Below are 17075 nucleotides of genomic sequence, written 5' to 3'. Positions count from 1 at the left end.
CCCACGGCAGGGTCACGGACCGGGGCCTAGCCGCCGTGACAACCCCAGAAGCAGAGACTCAGAGGCCCGGTACCGGGTACCCCTCGGCCCTGCGGCGGTGGAGGGGGCGCTACATATGTAAATCCCATTTCCTTTAGGCGGTTTCTTACAGTTTGGCCACAGACGTTGACTCCAGTTTCCACCCATTCGTTCCTCATTTGTTTTGTTGCGCATTTCCTGTTTTGGAGACATATTGCTTTAAGTTTCCGGTTTTGACGCTTTGATGTCTTTCTTGGTCTACCAGTATGTTTGCCTGTAACAACCTTCCCATGTTGTTTGTATTTGGTCCAGATTTTAGACACAGCTGACTGTGAACAACCAATATCTTTTGCAACATTGTGTGATGATTTTGATAATCCTCTCCTTTGTTTCAATTGATATCTCTTGTGTTGGAGCCATGATTCATGTCAGTCCACTTGGTGCAACAGCTCTCCAAGGTGTGATCACTCCTTTTTAGATGCAGACTAATGCGCAGATCTAATTTAATGCAGTTGTTATTTTTGGGTATGAAAATTTACAGGGTGATTCCATAATTTTATCCTCAGAATTGAGTGATTCCATAATTTTTCCCCTATGCTTGGTTAAAAAAAAGTAACCATTACTGACTACCACATTTTTTGTTCTTGATTTCTTTTAGTGTTTCTTAAAGCCAGAAAGTTGCCATTTGAAATGACTTTAGTTTTGTGCCATGTCTGTGATCGGCTTTTTTTCTACAAAATGAAACAACTGAATGAACATCCTCCAAGGCCGGTGATTCCATAATTTTTGCCAGGGGTTGTAGCAGCACTCATGTAGCCCCAGATAAAGACCCTGCCACCACCAGATTCAATGTGCCAGATTTAATAATGCTGTGTAATGTTTAAACAGCAGAAACAAGCATTAATGTAGATTAGGCAGTCAGTAGTATGTGCAAAATATATCACAGTGCCAAATTTTCCCCTCTCTACCTAAAAACTTGCACATGTCAGTATTAAATGTGTGCAAATTAGCTTTTTTGTGCCAAGCTGAAAATTATTTTCTTTTTGGCACATTATGTTTGTGTAAAATGATGTGTGCCAAAATTTGGGTTCAACCTTAGTTTGTCCACTACTTAGATATTGATGATTGATTCTTAGGATAGGTCATTAATATTAGATTGGTGAGAGACTGATATTTGGCACTCCCATTGTTCATTTGTTTGCTACCCGGTGGTGGCCAGATGTAAAGTGCTTGAACTGGAAGTGGTCAGTCACGGGATCTTCAACTCTGCTTCTATTGAAGTGCTAGGTATCGGACTTCCAGTGATCTGATATTAGGATAAGTTATTAATATCTAAATAGTGGAAAACCCCTTTAATAGTAAATCAGCTCCAAAGAGGCAAAAGTTAGAATCCATTTGACCTAATACAAGGTTACCTGTGACATATCTGTATAGGGAAGGTTCACTTATTTATGATAATTAATGGTCATGCTGTGCAAATATCTAATATCTAACTAAGCTAGGTGAATATATAACATAAGCAATTGAATCGAAAATGGCTCATATAACTGTAGATGAACTGTAATACGTTGTATCTATCCATTGGGAATGACTCGTCAACAACATATCTGCATGTTAATGAACCAATAAAGCATTATTTGTAATTCATAGAAAGGTTGTCTAAGCTTCATAGGGCAGATGAGCGGGAAAGCTGTGGAAGCTCAAAAAGCTGTTCTACAATTTTTACCTAAGTAGTATTCTCATGTTGCTTCATTAAAAGAATCAAATTAGCAGCAATTGCTCCATCACAACAGAAACAGCAGAAAACCACATCAATAGTGAATGTAGGCATATGGAGCCAGCACTTCTGCTAGCTACTGTGTTTCAAAAACTAAGCTCTCATTGACCGAAACATTTTTCCTTTTGCATTTTTGCTTGCTGTGATTACCGTACTTGTCATTTACCTCTGTGATTTTGTATTGGGCAAGATAATGTTATTTCACTAAAAATGATGGTTGTAAAATAATAGCCAATACATCATATCAGCTTCTTTCTAGCGTGGTATGCCATATAGCGGAGGTATTTTCCCCTAGAAGCTCTACGTCTGTGAGGAAAAACCTCAGAAGAAAGCAACAAAAAGCGTCGACATAGGGAGTGCCTATAGCTCCTCAACACGGGACTGTAAGGAATCTTCAAGACACCATTCAGTTTAGGATCTACTAGGACTCTATGTAGTTACACAGTGAAAAAAATCCAAATTAATTGATAATATTTCTATATATCTTTTCTCTGTATCCATGTATCTAGTATGCATATGTATATGTATCTATCTATCTACGAAAAGATAAATTGAGAACCGCCTCCTAGCAGCATAAATGTACAAGTATAGGTAGCTGTGAATGCACTAAAATAGTGTACAAGCAAATACAACTGCACACTAAAGTAAATATATGATTTTTAAATTGCATTACAGCTGTACACAATATACTTAGAGTATGTTTCCACGGTCAGGAATGGCTCAGTATTTGCTCAGGATTTGACGCAGGTAAAATCTGCATCTGAGGTCACTGGCAGGCCACCTGCGTTTTTTATGCGTTTTTTACATGCATTTTTTATGTTTTTTTCCTCTTGTATTTTTTCATTACATGCGTTTTTTTTGTCACTTGAAATAAAGCTTATTGAAAGTTGGCTTCTGGGAAGGAAAAAAAAGTGATTTCCTGTTTGCAGATATATTAGGGTATGTGCACAGTCAGGAAACACTGCAGGTTGGACGCTGCGTACATCTGCAGCATCCAACCTGCAGCGGCCATATGTTACAGCATAGTAGATGGGATTTCATGAAATCCCATCTCCACTATGCGTTCAAAGACGCAGGCGGCAGACCTGTGTATATGCACCTGCCGCGCATCTTTATAGACCGCGGAATGTCTATTTACGATGCGGAAACGCTCAGTCCCCGCAGCGTAAATTTCCCATAGGCCATCATTACATGCGGTAAAACCGCAGTTAATTATTAGTCACATGAGTCATAACTGCGGGAACGCAGCTTAGTACCCATGTGTACTAATTTACATATGTTGAATCTTGTGTCACATCCGGAAGTACATGAAGGGCCGGTGTCACACTTGCGAGTGCGATGTGAGAAACTCTCGCTAGTGTCTCGCATCAACACCTGGCGCTGCCGCTGGCACTCGGACCGACATGCAGCTGCACACTCCCGTCCTGAGTCCTGGGTGTTGATGCGAGAGACTCCCGCTAGTTTCTCACATCACACTCTCAAGTGGAACACCGGCCACACAGGTATATGTAATGTCCTTTCCTTTTTTTCGCTAAATATATATATATTTTTTTTAAATGGTGTGTTCTCCCGCACAATTTTCCAAACCATCAGAGGGAAAGCCAGCGACGGGGGGCCGATGTTTATAACCTGTGAAGGGGTTAATACCCATGGATCTTCCCAGGTTATGAATATCAGCTGTGTACTTAGCTTTTACTGGCTATTAAAATAGGGGGACCCCTGTTGTGGATTCTGTTTGTGGGCTCCCTCTGGTGGTTACTGCTGGTACTGGGTGACTTTGGTGGGTTGCGGCCTTTGGTTTCCACCTGTCCATCAGAGGCTGGGTGTTTCCTATTTTACCTGGCCTTTCTGTCATTCCCTTGCCGGCTATCAATGTATTCAGATGTGCTCTGTTTGGTTCCTGCCTACCTGCTCCCAGATCTTTCAGGATAAGCTAAGTGCTGATTTTCAGTTGTTTGGTTTTTTTGTCCAGCTTGCTTATTATGTCTCTATGCTAGCTGGTAGCTCTAGTGGACTGAGGTTCTCCCCATGTGCCATGAGTTGGCACATGGGTTCTTGTAATCTCAGGATGGTTTTTTGATTAGGGTTTTTTGCTGACCGCTCAGACCCCTTTTGTATCGTTCTGCTTTCTAGTTTACAGCGGGCCTCAATTTGCTGAACCTATATATATCATCTCTATGTGTGTGCCTTCCTCTCATTTCACCGTCAATACATGTGGGGGGCAACTATACCTTTTGGGGTTCATTCCTCTGGAGGCAAGTGAGGTCTTATTTTCTCTGCAGTACTAGTTAGCTCTTAGGCTGGTGCGTGGCGTCTAGAACCAACGTAGGCACGCTCCCTGGCTATCTCTAGTTGCGTTTGTCAGGCGTAGGGCAGCGGTCAGCCCAGGTTCCATCACCCTAGAGCTCGTCCGATATTTTGTATTACTTTGCTTGTCCCTTGCTATCCCTAGCCATTGGGATTCATGACAGTATAGCCGGCCCACAAAGTGTTAATTGTTTGGGCTGAAGCAGGAGAAAAAGAAGTGTTTAAGGGAAATTTTTTTTTTTTTTCCTTCAGAGTTTTGCTGCCTAGCCCTTAATTGCTGTCTAGCTGCTTCTTACCTCCTCTTAACCCTTGAATGGCTCTGATATTAGCTGTTTAACATGGATGTCCAGAGTTTGGCTTCCAGCCTGAGTAATCTCGCGGCAAAAGTTCAAAACATACAGGATTTTGTTGTTCACACTCCCATGTCTGAACCTAGAATTCCTATTCCAGAGTTCTTTTCTGGAGATAGATCTACCTTCCTGAATTTCAGGAACAATTGTAAATTGTTTCTTTCTTTAAAATCTCGCTCCTCTGGAGACCCTGCTCAACAGGTCAAGATTGTAATATCTTTCCTGCGGGGCGACCCTCAGAATTGGGCATTTGCATTGGCACCAGGGGATCCTGCATTGCTCAATGTGGATGCGTTTTTTCTGGCATTGGGATTGCTCTATGAGGAACCCAACCTGGAGATTCAGGCTGAAAAGGCTTTATTAGCCCTCTCTCAGGGGCATGATGAAGCGGAAATATATTGTCAAAAATTTCGGAAATGGTCTTTCCGAGGCCATTAAGGATATTATGGTGGGGTTCCCTACGCCTACAGGTCTGAATGAGTCGATGGCTATGGCCATTCAGATTGATCGGCGTTTACGGGAGCGCAAACCCGTGCACCAGTTGGCGGTGTCTTCTGAACAGGCACCTGAGACTATGCAATGTGATAGAATTCAGCCCAGAAGTGAACGGCAAAATTATAGGCGGAAAAATGGATTGTGTTTTTATTGTGGTGATTCAGCTCATGTTATATCAGCATGCTCTAAACGCACAAAAAGGGTTGATAAATCTTTTGCCATTGGTACTCTGCAGCCTAAGTTCATTTTGTCTGTGACTCTGATTTTTTCACTGTCTTCCATTTCCGTCGATGCCTATGTGGATTCAGGCGCTGCCCTGAGTCTTATGGATTGGTCATTTGCTAAACGCTGCGGTTTTAGTCTGGAGCCTCTGGAAGTTCCTATCCCTCTGAAGGGAATTGACTCTACACCATTGGCTATGAATAAGCCGCAGTATTGGACACAAGTGACCATGCGCATGACTCCCGTTCATCAGGAGGTGATTCGCTTCCTTGTACTGTATAATTTACATGATGTACTAGTGCTTGGTCTGCCATGGTTACAAACTCATAATCCTGTCCTGGACTGGAAAACAATGTCTGTGTTAAGCTGGGGATGTCAGGGGGTTCATGATTATGCACCTCCGATTTCAATCGCTTCATCTACTCCTTCTGAGATCCCTGCGTTTTTGTCTGACTATAGGGATGTTTTTGAGGAGCCTAAGCTCAATTCGCTCCCTCCTCATAGAGATTGTGACTGTGCTATAGAATTGATTCCTGGCAGTAAGTTCCCTAAGGGTCGTTTATTTAATCTGTCACTGCCAGAGCATACTGCTATGCGGAATTATATTAAGGAGTCCTTGGAAAAGGGACATATTCGTCCATCTTCGTCCCCTCTGGGAGCAGGTTTTTTTTTCGTGGCAAAAAAAGATGGTTCCCTGAGGCCTTGTATAGATTATCGCCTTCTGAATAAGATTACAGTCAAATATCAGTATCCACTGCCATTATTGACTGATTTGTTTGCTCGCATTAAGGGGGCTAGGTGGTTCACTAAGATAGATCTTCGCGGTGCGTATAATCTGGTGCGGATAAAACAGGGTGACGAGTGGAAAACCGCATTTAATACGCCTGTGTTGTGAAATTGGATTCTGGGCTCCCCCGGTGGCCACTTGTGGAATTGTACTTGTGTGCATCATCCCCTCTGTTCACCTGCTCCTATCAGGATGTGGGAGTCGCTATATAACCTTGCTCCTCTGTCAGTTTCATGCCGGTCAACAATGTAATCAGAAGCCTTTCTGTGCATGTTCCTGCTACTAGACAACTCCCAGCTAAGTTGGACTTTTGTCCTTGTGTGTTTTTGCATTTTGTTCCTGTTCACAGCTGCTGTTTCGTTACTGTGTCTGGAAAGCTCTTGTGAGCGGAAATTGCCACTCTGGTGTTATGAGTTAATGCTAGAGTCTTAAAGTAATTTCTGGATGGTGTTTTGATAGAGTTTTCTGCTGACCATGAAAGTGCCCTTTCTGTCTTCTTGCTATCTAGTAAGCGGACCTCGATTTTTGCTAAACCTATTTTCATACTACGTTTGTCATTTCATCTAGGGTCACCGCCGATGTATGTGGGGGCCTCTGTCTGCCTTTTGGGAGAGTTTCTCTGGAGGTGAGCCGGGACTGTCTTTTCCTCTGCTGGGATTAGGTAGTTCTCCGGCTGGCGCTGGGCATCTAGGGATAAAAAAACGTAGGCATGCTACCCGGCCACTTCTAGTTGTGCGGCAGGTTTAGTTCATGGTCAGTATAGTTTCCATCTTCCAAGAGCTAGTTCTCATATATGCTGGGCTATGTTCTCTCGCCATTGAGAATCATGACAGTTTGACCGGCCCAAAAAAAAGGGTTAAATTACTGGCTGAGAAAGGAGAGAAAAAAGAAGTCTGCTACAATTTTTTTTTTTTTTTTTCCCTCTAGTTCTGAGTGTGCTCTTAATTGAATCACTTGCTAGTCTGCCTATACTGCAGCCTTCCTCTCTTTCTCTCCTTCTAATCCTTGAATGGCTCTGTGTTCACCTGTTTCAAATGGATCTTCAGAGTGTAGCTACAGGTTTGAATAATCTCGCCACAAAGGTACAAAATTTGCAAGATTTTGTTGTTCATGCACCTATGTCTGAGCCTAGAATTCCTTTGCCTGAGTTCTTCTCGGGGAATAGATCTCACTTTCAAAATTTTAAAAATAATTGCAAATTGTTTTTGTCCCTGAAGTCTCGCTCTGCCGGAGACCCTGCACAGCAGGTCAGGATTGTAATTTCCTTGCTCCGGGGCGACCCTCAAGACTGGGCTTTTGCATTGGCACCAGGGGATCCTGCGTTGCTCAATGTGGATGCGTTTTTTCTGGCCTTGGGGTTGCTTTATGAAGAACCTCATTTAGAGCTTCAGGCGGAAAAGGCCTTGATGTCCTTGTCTCAGGGGCAAGATGAAGCTGAAATATACTGCCAAAAATTCCGCAAATGGTCTGTGCTTACTCAGTGGAATGAGTGCGCCCTGGCGGCGATTTTCAGAGAAGGTCTCTCTGATGCCATTAAGGATGTTATGGTGGGGTTCCCTGTGCCTGCGAGTCTGAATGAGTCCATGACGATGGCTATTCAGATCGATAGGCGTCTGCGGGAGCGCAAACCTGTGCACCATTTGGCGGTGTCTACTGAGAAAACGCCAGAAAATATGCAATGTGATAGAATTCTGTCCAGAAGCGAGCGGCAGAATTTTAGACGAAAAAATGGGTTGTGCTTCTATTGTGGTGATTCAACTCATGTTATATCAGCATGCTTTAAGCGTACTAAGAAGCCTGACAAGTCTGTTTCAATTAGCACTTTACAGTCTAAGTTTATTCTATCTGTGACCCTGATTTGTTCTTTGTCATCTATTACCGCGGACGCCTATGTCGACTCCGGCGCTGCTTTGAGTCTTATGGATTGGTCCTTTGCCAAACGCTGTGGGTATGATTTGGAGCCATTGGAGGCTCCGATACCTCTGAAAGGGGTTGACTCCACCCCATTAGCTAGTAATAAACCACAATACTGGACACAAGTGACTATGCGTGTTAATCCGGATCACCAGGAGGTTATTCGCTTTCTGGTGCTGTATAATCTACATGATGTTTTGGTGCTGGGATTGCCATGGCTGCAATCTCATAACCCAGTCCTCGACTGGAGAGCTATGTCTGTGTTAAGCTGGGGATGTAAAGGAACTCATGGGGACGTACCTTTGGTTTCCATTTCATCATCTATTCCCTCTGAGATTCCTGAATTCTTGTCTGACTTTCGTGACGTTTTTGAAGAACCCAAGGTTGGTTCACTACCTCCGCACCGGGAGTGCGATTGTGCCATAGACTTGATCCCGGGTAGTAAATACCCTAAGGGTCGTTTATTTAATCTGTCTGTGCCTGAACACGCGGCTATGCGAGAATATATAAAGGAGTCCTTGGAAAAGGGACATATTCGTCCTTCGTCATCTCCCTTAGGAGCCGGTTTTTTCTTTGTGTCTAAGAAAGACGGCTCTTTGAGGCCGTGTATTGATTATCGACTTTTGAATAAAATCACGGTTAAATATCAATATCCGTTACCACTGCTTACTGATTTGTTTGCTCGTATAAAGGGGGCCAAGTGGTTCTCTAAGATTGATCTCCGTGGGGCGTATAATTTGGTGCGAATCAAGCAGGGGGATGAGTGGAAAACCGCATTTAATACGCCCGAGGGCCATTTTGAGTATTTGGTGATGCCTTTTGGTCTTTCAAATGCCCCTTCATTCTTCCAGTCCTTTATGCATGACATTTTCCGCGATTATTTGGATAAATTTATGATTGTGTATCTGGATGATATTCTGATTTTTTCGGATGACTGGGACTCTCATGTCCAGCAGGTCAGGAGGGTTTTTCAGGTTTTGCGGTCTAATTCCTTGTGTGTGAAGGGTTCTAAGTGTGTTTTTGGGGTTCAAAAGATTTCCTTCTTGGGATACATTTTTTCCCCCTCTTCCATCGAGATGGATCCTGTCAAGGTTCAGGCTATTGGTGATTGGACGCAACCCTCTTCTCTTAAGAGTCTTCAGAAATTTTTGGGCTTTGCTAACTTTTATCGTCGATTTATTGCTGGTTTTTCTGATGTTGTAAAACCATTGACTGATTTGACTAAGAAGGGTGCTGATGTTGCTGATTGGTCCCCTGATGCTGTGGAGGCCTTTTGGGAGCTCAAGCGCCGCTTTTCTTCCGCCCCAGTGTTGCGTCAGCCTGATGTTGCTCTTCCTTTTCAGGTTGAGGTCGACGCTTCTGAAATCGGAGCTGGGGCGGTGTTGTCGCAGAGAAGTTCCGACTGCTCCGTGATGAGACCTTGTGCTTTTTTTTCCCGTAAATTTTCGCCCGCCGAGCGGAATTATGATATTGGGAATCGGGAGCTTTTGGCCATGAAGTGGGCTTTTGAGGAGTGGCGTCACTGGCTTGAGGGGGCCAGACATCAGGTGGTGGTATTGACTGACCACAAAAATTTAATTTACCTTGAGTCTGCCAGGCGCCTGAATCCTAGACAGGCGCGCTGGTCGTTGTTTTTCTATCGGTTTAATTTTGTGGTGTCTTACCTACCGGGTTCTAAGAATGTTAAGGCGGATGCCCTTTCTAGGAGTTTTGAGCCTGACTCCCCTGGTAATTCTGAGCCCACAGGTATCCTTAAAGATGGAGTGATATTGTCTGCCGTTTCTCCAGACCTGCGGCGGGCCTTGCAGGAGTTTCAGGCGGATAGACCTGATCGTTGCCCACCTGGTAGACTGTTTGTTCCTGATGATTGGACCAGTAGAGTCATCTCTGAGGTTCATTCTTCTGCGTTGGCAGGTCATCCTGGAATCTTTGGTACCAGGGATTTGGTGGCAAGGTCCTTCTGGTGGCCTTCCCTGTCACGAGATGTGCGAGGCTTTGTGCAGTCTTGTGACGTTTGTGCTCGGGCCAAGCCTTGTTGTTCTCGGGCTAGTGGATTGTTGTTACCCTTGCCTATCCCGAAGAGGCCTTGGACGCACATCTCGATGGATTTTATTTCGGATCTGCCTGTTTCTCATAAGATGTCTGTCATCTGGGTGGTGTGTGACCGTTTCTCTAAGATGGTCCATCTGGTTCCCTTGCCTAAGTTGCCTTCTTCTTCCGAGTTGGTTCCTCTGTTTTTTCAAAATGTTGTTCGTTTGCATGGTATTCCGGAGAATATCGTTTCTGACAGAGGGACCCAATTCGTGTCTAGATTTTGGCGGGCATTCTGTGCTAGGATGGGCATAGATTTGTCTTTTTCGTCTGCTTTCCATCCTCAGACTAATGGCCAGACCGAGCGGACTAATCAGACCTTGGAGACATATTTGAGGTGTTTTGTGTCTGCGGATCAGGATGATTGGGTTGCTTTTTTGCCTTTGGCGGAGTTCGCCCTCAATAATCGGGCCAGCTCTGCCACCTTGGTGTCCCCGTTTTTCTGTAATTCGGGGTTTCATCCTCGATTTTCCTCCGGTCAAGTGGAATCTTCGGATTGTCCTGGAGTGGATGCTGTGGTGGAGAGGTTGCATCAGATTTGGGGGCAGGTGGTGGACAATTTGAAGTTGTCCCAGGAGAAGACTCAGCTTTTTGCCAACCGCCGTCGTCGTGTTGGTCCTCGGCTTTGTGTTGGGGACTTGGTGTGGTTGTCTTCTCGTTTTGTCCCTATGAGGGTCTCTTCTCCTAAGTTCAAGCCTCGGTTCATCGGTCCTTATAGGATCTCGGAGATTCTTAACCCTGTATCTTTTCGTTTGGATCTCCCAGCATCTTTTGCTATTCATAATGTGTTCCATCGGTCGTTGTTGCGGAGGTATGAGGTGCCCGTTGTTCCTTCGGTTGAGCCTCCTGCTCCGGTGCTGGTGGAGGGAGAATTGGAGTATGTTGTTGAGAAGATCTTGGATTCTCGTGTTTCCAGACGCAAACTCCAGTATTTGGTTAAGTGGAAGGGTTATGGTCAGGAGGATAATTCCTGGGTGGTCGCCTCCGATGTTCATGCGACTGATTTGGTCCGCGCCTTCCATAGAGCTCACCCTGATCGCCCTGGGGGTTCTCGTGAGGGTTCGGTGACCCCTCCTCAAGGGGGGGGTACTGTTGTGGATTCTGTTTGTGGGCTCCCTCTGGTGGTTACTGCTGGTACTGGGTGACTTTGGTGGGTTGCGGCCTTTGGTTTCCATCTGTCCATCAGAGGCTGGGTGTTTCCTATTTTACCTGGCCTTTCTGTCATTCCCTTGCCGGCTATCAATGTATTCAGATGTGCTCTGTTTGGTTCCTGCCTACCTGCTCCCAGATCTTTCAGGATAAGCTAAGTGCTGATTTTCAGTTGTTTGGTTTTTTTGTCCAGCTTGCTTATTATGTCTCTATGCTAGCTGGTAGCTCTAGTGGACTGAGGTTCTCCCCATGTGCCATGAGTTGGCACATGGGTTCTTGTAATCTCAGGATGGTTTTTTGATTAGGGTTTTTTGCTGACCGCTCAGACCCCTTTTGTATCGTTCTGCTTTCTAGTTTACAGCGGGCCTCAATTTGCTGAACCTATATATATCATCTCTATGTGTGTGCCTTCCTCTCATTTCACCGTCAATACATGTGGGGGGCAACTATACCTTTTGGGGTTCATTCCTCTGGAGGCAAGTGAGGTCTTATTTTCTCTGCAGTACTAGTTAGCTCTTAGGCTGGTGCGTGGCGTCTAGAACCAACGTAGGCACGCTCCCTGGCTATCTCTAGTTGCGTTTGTCAGGCGTAGGGCAGCGGTCAGCCCAGGTTCCATCACCCTAGAGCTCGTCCGATATTTTGTATTACTTTGCTTGTCCCTTGCTATCCCTAGCCATTGGGATTCATGACAGACCCCCCAAAAAATGATGTGGGTTCCCCTATAATTAATAACTAGCAAAGGCTAGGCAGACAACTACTGCAGGCTGATATTAATACTCTAGGAAGGGACCAAGGATTTTGCCCCCCCCGCCTACAAACCCCAGCTCACAGACGCCCCAGAAATGGCGCATCTCTAAGGTGCACCAATTCCGGCACTTAGACTCACTCGTCCCACTTGCCCTGTAGCGTTGGCAAGTGGGGTAATAGTTTGGGGGTTAATGTCAGCTTTGTATTGTAAGGTGACATCAAGCCCATTAGTAATGGAGAGATGTCAATAAGACACCTATCAATTACTAATCCTATAATTGTTACAGGTTAAATAAAGACACAGCCATAATAAAGTCTTTTACTGAAATAAAACACCGCACAGTTTTCCCATATTTATTGTACTACTAATTCCCTGAATCCCTCGATCTACTGCAAAAAAAATAAAAAAATAAACCAACACAAATACTCCCTGTTTTGACGTATTCCTTAATAGCGAGTGTCCCACGACGAGTTCAGCTCTGCTACATCTGAAGGCCTTACATCCAGATGTAGCAGAGATTGTAGATGACCGCCGGAGATACAGTTATGAAAAAGTTTGGGCACCCCTATTAATCTTAAGCTTAATGTTTTAAAAATTGTTTTTTTTGCAACAGCTATTTCAGTTTCATATATCTAATAACTGTTGGACACAGTAATGTTTCTGCCTTGAAATGAGGTTTATTGTACTAACAGAAAATGTGCAATCTGCATTCAAACAAAATTTGACAGGTGCATAAGTATGGGCAGCCTTATCATTTTCTTGTTTTAAATACTCCAACCTACTTTTTACTGACTTACTAAAGCACTTTTTTTGGTTTTGTAACCTCATTGAGCTTTGAACTTCATAGCCAGGTGTATGCAATCATGAGAAAAGCTACTTAAAGTGGCCACTTGCAAGTTGTTCTCCTGTTTGAATCTCCTCTGAAGAGTGGCATCATGGGCTCCTCAAAACAACTGTCAAATGATCTGAAAACAAAGATTATTCAACATAGTTGTTCAGGGGAAGGATACATAAAACTGTCTAAGAGATTTAACCTGTCAATTTCCCCTGTGAGGAACATAGTAAGGAAATGGAAGAACACAGGTACAGTTCTTGTTAAGGCCAGAAGTGGCAGGCCAAGAAAAACATCAGAAAGGCAGAGAAGAAGAATGGTGAGATCAGTCAAGGACAATCCTCAGACCACCTCCAGAGAGCTGCAGCATCAGCTTGCTGCAGATGGTGTCACTGTGCATCGGTCAACTATATAACGCACTTTGCACAAGGAGAAGCTGTATGGGAGAGTGATGCGAAAGAAGCCGTTTCTGCAAGCACGCCACAAACAGAGTCGGCTGAGGTATCCAAAAGCACATTTGGAGAAGCACATTTCTTTTTGAAGAAGGTCCTGTGGACTGATGAAACCAAGATTGAGTTGTTTGGTCATACAAAAAGGCGTTATGCATGGCGACAAAAAAAACACAGCATTCCAAGAAAAACACTTGCTACCCACAGTAAAATTTGGTGGAGGTTCCATCATGCTTTGGGGCTGTGTGGCCAATGCTGGCATCGGGAATCTTGTTACAGTTGAGGGACGCATGGATTCCTCTCAGTATCAGCCGATTATTGACAATAATGTTCATGAATCAGTGACAAAGTTGAAGTTAAGCAGGGGATGGATCTTTCTGCAAGACAATGATCCAAAACACCACTCCAAATCTACACAGGCATTCATGCCGAGGAACAATTACACTGTTCTGGAATGGCCATCCCAGTCCCCAGACCTGAATATCATTGAACATCTGTGGGATCATTTGAAGAGGGCTGTCCATGCTCGGCGACCATCAAACTTAACTGAACTGGAATTGTTTTGTAAAGAGGAATGGTCAAAAATACCTTCATCCAGCATCCAGGAACTCATTAAAAGCTACAGGAAGCGACTAGAGGCTGTTATTTTTGCAAAAGGAGGATCTACCAAATATTACTGTCACTTTTCTGGTGAGGTGCCCATACTTATGCACCTGTCAAATTTTGTTTGAATGCAGATTGCACATTTTCTGTTAGTACAATAAACCTCATTTCAAGGCAGAAACATTACTGTGCCTAACAGTTATTAGATATATGAAACTGAAATAGCTGTTGCAAAAAAAACAATTTTTATAAAACATTAAGCTTAAGATTAATAGGGGTGCCCAAACTTTTTCATATAACTGTAACTCTCTGGTGGTCACCTGCACTGCAGTCCTCAATCAGCTGATCGTGAGAATCAGCCTAGTGACCGGCGGTAACCCCGGTGGTCACTTGCACGGCAGTTCTCGCGGTGAGCTCAGTCATCGCGAGAACTGCAGTGGACGTGTACTTCCGGCGGTCACAAGGTAAGACATTATTTAAATTAGTTTGCATGCGTAGTAAGCTGCGTTTATGGAGTTATTATGCATGTGACTAATAATTAGATGTGGTTTTACCACATCTAATGTTAGTCTATGGGAAATTTACGCTGCGGGAACGGAGCGTCTCTGCATCGTAAATAGACATGCTGCGGTCTGGAAAGGTGCGCTGCAACTCTGGATACGCAGGTGTGCCGCCTGCGTTTCTGAATGCATAGTGGAGATGGGATTTCATAAAATCCCCTCCACTACTCCACTATGCTGTAACATCTGGACGCTGCAGGTTTGATGCTGCGGCTGTACGCAGCGTCAAACCCGCAGCGTTTCCTGACCGTGGAAACATACCCTTATAAAACTGAGGCACTTAGTGCACAGTTTGATCAAATTTTATGAGCCCATCTGCCAATGACAAGGCAATCTCTTTTTTAGATGGAAGCTACTAGTCAGACTTACCTTTCTTGGGCCTAAATTTCCAATTTTATAGGCTAGGTAGGATTAATTAAACCTGCTTTGGACAGATGGGGACTGTTCAGCTAAATATGAGACAGTTACTAGCCCCCAAATGAACACTATAAAAAAACAAAATTGTTCAGAACTAGTGATGAGTGAACGTGCTCAGATAAGGTGTTATGCAATGCAGCATGTAGCTGCAGGGACTCCTATATATTATTTGAGCACACTGAAAACACTCGGTTAGCACACGAGCATGCTCAGATAACACCTTATCAGAGCACGTTCATGCATCACGAATTAGCACCTCTTGGCAAATCCAAAAATTGTGCAGATGCAGATTGTTGTGATTGCACTACAATAGTATTCAACCAAACTAATACAACTGCACTCTGAGCAAGCTAGCGTATATGTGAACAATGAGCATATACATTTTGAACCACATTTCTGCTGTATAGATTATACTTATAATTAAGGTACTTAGTGCACAATTTGATCTAATTGTGAGAGGCTATCTGACGGTGACAAGGTAACCTCGTTTTTTGTTGGACACCTACAAATCACAGAATGATAGAGTTGGAAGGGACCTCCAGGGACATCGTGTCCAACCCTCTGCTCAATGCAGGATTCACTAAACCGTCCCAGACTGATGTCTGTCCAGCCTCTGTTTGAAAACTTCCATTGAAGGAGAACTCACCACCTCTCGTGGCAGCGTGTTCCACTGATTGATCACTCTCACTGTCAAAAAGTTTTTTCTAATATCTAATCTGTATCTTCTGCCTTTCAATTGCATTCCATTGCTTCTCGTGTTTTCCAGTTTTTCGATGTCTGTTTTAAAATGTGGTGCCCAGAACTGAATACAGTATTCCAGATGAGGCCTGACCAAGGAGGAGTAGAGGGAGGTCGTTACTGCTTGTGATCCAGACTCTATGCTTCTCTTAAGACATCCTAGAACTGTGTTTGCCTTTTTTGCTGCTGCATCACACTGTTGACTCATATGCAGTCTGTGATCTCTTAGAACACCTATCCACAGGAAAGGTGATACATTTATGATCACTGTGGGTCTGACCTTCTGGGAAACATAAATTCATTTGTGTGAATGGAGCGGTAGTGTACGTGCACAACTATGGCTACATTAATTTATGAGGGATTGTTGTAGGTATGGTTCTGTCGGTCATTGACTATTCTTGTATTAAATTCTCAGGGGTCAGACCCCCTATAGGTAGGTGATAAATGTATTTAGTGGCAAAACCTCGTTATGCATTCCTATGATTCAATATGTATTTTATGCAATCCAAATTCCAACATGGATTCTACCAGTATTTAGTTTGACTGAATGTTTTTTTGGCTACAATTATATTACTGTATGTTTACTAATTTTCAAGGCTAAAAAGGATTGTCCAAGAAAAAAAAAAAAAACTGTCTGTCCATAAACTTTCTTATTAAACTTTAGCCTCAATTATGTAAATGGGGATGAGCCAAAATACTAAACGCAACCCAAAGATCTACTAGATCTTGAAGTGGATCAGGCACTACATTTCACAATACAAACTGCATACATTAATATAGATGTCTTAGAACTGATGAGGCTGGTGTACTTACTTTGAAAATTAATTCATTTCAAATATTTTTTTCTCGCTTCAACCAAATACAGTTGTGCTCAAAGTTTACATACCCAAGCAGAATTGTTGCTTTCTTGGTCTTTCTTCAGAGAATATAAATGATAACACCAAAATCTTTTCTCCACTCACGGTTAGTGGTTGGGTGAAGCCATTTATTGTCAAACTACTGTGTTTTCTCTTTTAAAATCATAATGACAACCCAAAACATCCAAATGACCCTCATCAAAAGTTCACATACCCCAAAATTTGACTCAAGTATTTGCTGATAACGTGCTGCATTCATCTTTCCTTCAACTTTGGCCAAGTTTCCTGTGCCTTTGAAGCTCGCACATCCCCAAAACATCAGCGATCCACCTCTGTGCTTTACAGTAGGAATGGTCTTCCTTTCATCATAGGCCTTGTTGACCTCTCTCCAAATGTTACGTTTATGGTTGTGGACAAAAAGTTACATTTTGGTCTTATCACTCCAAATTACCTTGTTCCAGAAGCGGCATTTGCACAGTAATGGCTCTCTTCTGGCAACTCGACCATGCAGCCCTTTTTTCTTCAAGTGCCTCCTTATTTTGCATCTTTAAACAGCCACATCGCTAGTTTTCAGAGAGTCCTGTATTTCAGCTTATGTTATTTGTGGGTTTTGCTTTGCATCCTGAACAATTTTCCTGGCAGTTGTGGACGACATTTTTGTTGGTCTACCTGACCATGGTTTTGTTTGTACGAAGCCCCTGATTTTCCATTGGTTAATCACAGTTTGAAATCTACTGACTGGCATTATCAATTCATTGGAT

This window comes from Ranitomeya variabilis, chromosome 6, assembly GCF_051348905.1.
Source record: "Ranitomeya variabilis isolate aRanVar5 chromosome 6, aRanVar5.hap1, whole genome shotgun sequence".
Classification (NCBI taxonomy): Eukaryota; Metazoa; Chordata; class Amphibia; order Anura; family Dendrobatidae; genus Ranitomeya; species Ranitomeya variabilis.
This window is presented reverse-complemented; position numbering follows the sequence as displayed.